Here is a 4653-nt window from a genome sequence, read left to right on the forward strand (position 1 = left end):
CAGATTGGAAGCAATATTACATATTGCTGCGTGTTCCCAGCAAAATTCCTTACATCAGTGTAAATGAGGCAAAGGGCATACACACCTCAGGATGAGGTTGAGGATGGTGGCAATGACTCAGTACAAAGTACAACAGCTTCCTCTAAAAACCTTGACTCTCCTATCTTTTTTTCAACCTCTCCAATGCCTTTTGTAAGCTGGAGGTAGGTGGTGAACTAAGAGTAAAAAACTGGTTTTCTACACTCTCCCTCTGCAAATCCTGTGTTGGTGAATTTGCATCTAACTTTGAATATGACCTTATTGTTTTGGGGTCTCAGCCAAATCTGAGACTAAGTGAGGTTCATTTAAACATCTTATCTATACATATCTCTGGAAGTATACAGATGGAACAGAAAATATTCATTACCTTTGGAGGGAAATTTGTTGGCACAGGGAAGCTGTGGGAGGGAGAATTTTTCACATATACTCTTTTTAACTGCTTTAATTTTAAACTATATATATATGTAGTACCTATTTAAGAAATTAATCTTCTAAATGTATATTGAAGTACATTTCTGCAATAGAGCACTTTCCAACTCTTAAGAAGAATGAGCTAAAAATTCTGATGTAGAAATATCTCAAAGATGTTGTTAAGGAAGATACAGAACAGTTCATAATGTACCTATTTACATACAATAAAATTACACATAATTACATGTTTTTTAATACATGAGAAACATTTCCAGAGTAATTTTATTGGGATAGACTAAATTATGTTGTAGCAACATGTTAAACTTGAAATCTCAGTTGTTTACCACAGAAAAGGCTTATATTTCTGGTGCATACATGTGTCCATTGAGAGACAGGCAACTCTTTTAGGGAAGCTCTTCTCTATGTGGTAACTCAGGGATCCAGGCTGTTTCCATCTTGTGGCTCCCTCACCTAAAGGCATGGCCTCCACAATTGCTGCAGCATGGGGAGAGAGAGCTGGAGAGTCACACACTGGCACTAAATGCTTTGGCTCAGCAGGGCACATGTCACTTCTGTTTACAGTTCTCGAAGTAGGACTAGTCTCATGAGCCCTGCCTCACTACAAGGCAGGGTAGGAAATATTGTCATTCTTCATGCCCAGGAAGAAGAAAATAAAATGGGTTTCAATATCATGTTGACATTGTCTCTGCCACAGGACACATACACAAAAAGGTAACAGGAAGAGGGAATCTGAAGATCTGAAATCAGAAGACTTACTTTTCACAGTACTATTTACTATATTCACTGTATATTAAGTATGTATGTTATTTGGATTTTTTTAAACCATTGGGTCATGTATACTTTTTCAGTGAAAGGAATTATTAACTTTAGCATCAAGAGATACTAAAACTAGTTTTATGAGGAATAAGGTATAGTATAAAAATATCTCCCCACATGATACTTATTAATTACAAATGGACAAAGAATAACTTTACAATGGAAAACCTGACAGACATCACCTTAACTTAGGGATCAAAGTTAAATAACATCACCAGTAATGGGACAAATAGATATCTTGTGCCTCCTGATTTAATGAACTGAGAAAAACACAGCATCATTTTTGTGATATTCCTGCCAAAAATGCATAGCCTGAACTTAATCCTGAGGAAAAAACAGATAAAACTAAATTGAAGGACTTTATACAAAATATCTTGCCTGTATTCTTCAAGTGACAAGGCAATGAAAGGCAAAGAAAGACTGAGGAATTAATCTAGACTGAAGGAACTAAAGAGACTAGTCAACTAAATGCAATATGTAATCCTGGATTGGATTCTGAACCAGAAAAATACTATTTTCCTCATTGCTACAAAGGACATTATTGAGACAATTAATGATATCTGAATAAAGTCTGTAGGTTAGATGGTATTATTGTAACAATGATATTTTTCTGATTTTATAATTGTGCTATTGTTATATAAGAGAATGTCCTTGTTTTAGGAAACATACACTCAAGTGTTTAGGGGTGAAAGGGCATCATATCTGAAATTTACTATCAAATGGTCAAATGGTTCAGGAAGTAGTTATATATTATATTATATATATATATATATACGTATATACACATAAACATACATACATATATATGTGAGAGAGAGAAAGAAAGAACAATAAAGCAAATGTGGTAAAGTGTTAACATTTTGAGAATCTGAATAAAAGGTATATGGGAGGTCTTTGTAATTTTCATGCATCCATTCTGTAAGTCTGAAATTCTTTAAAAATAAAAAGTTTGTAAAAGTGACCAGTAACTAACTACGCTTATTAAGTTTGTGACTTCTAAATATAATGCTGATCATCAAGTTTTATTTGTAATAGAATAAAGGTGCAGAGTAATTATTTCAAAATTATATCTCACAGACTTACGGTGAGGATCAAAGGTTGTAATATGTATAAATACAGTCTGTTGTCATTATTGCATTGTTTATGTGTGAATACATTTTTTCATTATTATTATTATTATTTTCATTTTGGCTGAAGTGGGTGATTCCTACTGGAGAGTAATAGAGGTTGAGGTTGAAAGACATGGGTTTGACACGAGAAAAAGACAAAATCTTTTGATTTTGAAAAAGATACCGATGAGACTTCCCTGGTGGTCCAGTGATTAGAACTCTGAGCTTCCACTGCAGGGGACCTGGGTTCGATCCCTGGTCGGGGAACTAGGATCCCACAAGCCACACGGCACAGCCAAAAAAAATACAAATAAATAAATAAATACATAAAATTAAATTAAAAAAAGAGAAAAAGATACGGAATGTCAGGCAAGGGGCTTGGATTTTGCCTTGTAAAAGTCACTTTTGGGATACTGAAAAGTTGTTGCTTACCAAAATGGGATGGGGGAAGCTGAATTCTTAGCAGTGCTGGTAGTCTCCTTAGGGATCAGCTGATGAATGGTCCAACCTCCTCATTTTAGTTAAGCTAGTGGGTTATGCAGATGAGGCATCTAGACTAGAGTCTTGAAGATGAAGCTATGAAGATTCAAAGATTGAGAGGGCAAATAAAGAAAAACAAAGAGATGAGAAATGTCACATTACCAGGACCAGCTTCATAATTTGGGGGCCCATTGTGAAAAGAAAATTCAGGGCCCCTTGTTCATAAGTTATTAAGAATTTCAAAACAGTAACAGCAGAACATTATACCAAGCAGGGGATCCTACTGAGCATGGGGCTTCATGTGACAGCACAAGCCACTAACCCATGAAGCTGGCCCTGCACACACAATCCACCAAGGATGTCCACATTCTGTCATTCACCCAAGGTCACTAGGTATTTTAAGTTGAAAGGGACTGGAACCCTGATTCAAAATGGCTTCAGTCCTAAGGAAATGTAGATGGCGGAAGGTTGTTCTTCAGGCATAGTATGAGCAATGGCACTTGAAGTTATCAAAGGCCCGGGTTCTTTGAGGCAAATCTCTATGCTCAGTGTATGGGATTTGCCCTCAGGCGCCATAACATCCAATGTATGAAATGGGCCAACTTCTCCTGTTCTCTCTGAAGGGAGCAAAAATTACTTTCCCAGGAGCATCTCACATTTCCTTAGCCAGAATTGGGTCCCAGTTCCATGGCAGGAGGTATGTGGAGCCATGATTTGATTAAGCGATCATGATGCCCCTCCTGGAGCTCGGAGTGGGGCCATCTTCCCTTGAAGCACAGGGCTACATGGAGGGAGGCGGCACCTGAACAAAATCAGGGCTCTGTTGGGAAAGAGGAGAAGGAGTTTTTACATTGGTCCCTGACACGCTGCTGATTCCAGAACTGCTGATACAAAGGCAGGGTGGTGGGTTAGCAACATCATGCTGTGTGAGAAGGAATGATGTTACGCAATTTAACCTTAAGTGGGTCACAAAAATATATTTTTATTTCAGTAAAGACATGTTTATTCTTATGTATATATTTAAAAAATAAATTGTAAGAGGAACACAAAGAGCACTAAGCATAAAGAAAAAACTGATAATTCAAACTTATTAAAAAGAAGAATTATTGTTCATCAAAGACTCCATTAAGTGAGCAAAAAGGCACGCCATATATTGCATATATGTATATGCAATACATATATCTGACAACAGACACCAAGAGCACGTGCATACACACACACACACACACACACACACATACACATATCAATACCTATACATGCAGGGGGTGGGGGTGGGGGGAAGATGGGAGAAGATGCTGTAATTGTGTAATTTGTGGCAAGCCAAGAAGGGTCCTTGGGGTTCTGGAGCAAACCCATGCCATCTGCAGTGGAGAATTAAACACCCTTTGAAAAATATACACACATGCTACAATACAAAAAATCAATAAGAAAAAAACTAGACAACTCGATTAAGAAAAGGGCAAAGTACATGAATACTTCACAAATGAGGATATGCAATTGACTGACAAACATGAAAAGTTTTCAGCCTCATTAGTCATCAGGGAAATGCAAATTAAAACCACAATGAGATACCACTTTATGCCAATGAGAATGGCTAAAATTAAAATGACTGATGATATCAAGTGCTGCTGAGGATGTGAAACAAGTGGAACACTCATTCAGTGCTTCTAAAAGGGTAAACTGGTACAGCCAGTTGGAAAACTATTTGGCAGTACCTAGTAAAACTAAATATGTCTATGACTCGACTATTTAACTCTTAGGTATGTGTCCTCAA

Source organism: Mesoplodon densirostris, chromosome 4 (genome assembly GCF_025265405.1).
Source record: "Mesoplodon densirostris isolate mMesDen1 chromosome 4, mMesDen1 primary haplotype, whole genome shotgun sequence".
NCBI lineage: Eukaryota > Metazoa > Chordata > Mammalia > Artiodactyla > Ziphiidae > Mesoplodon > Mesoplodon densirostris.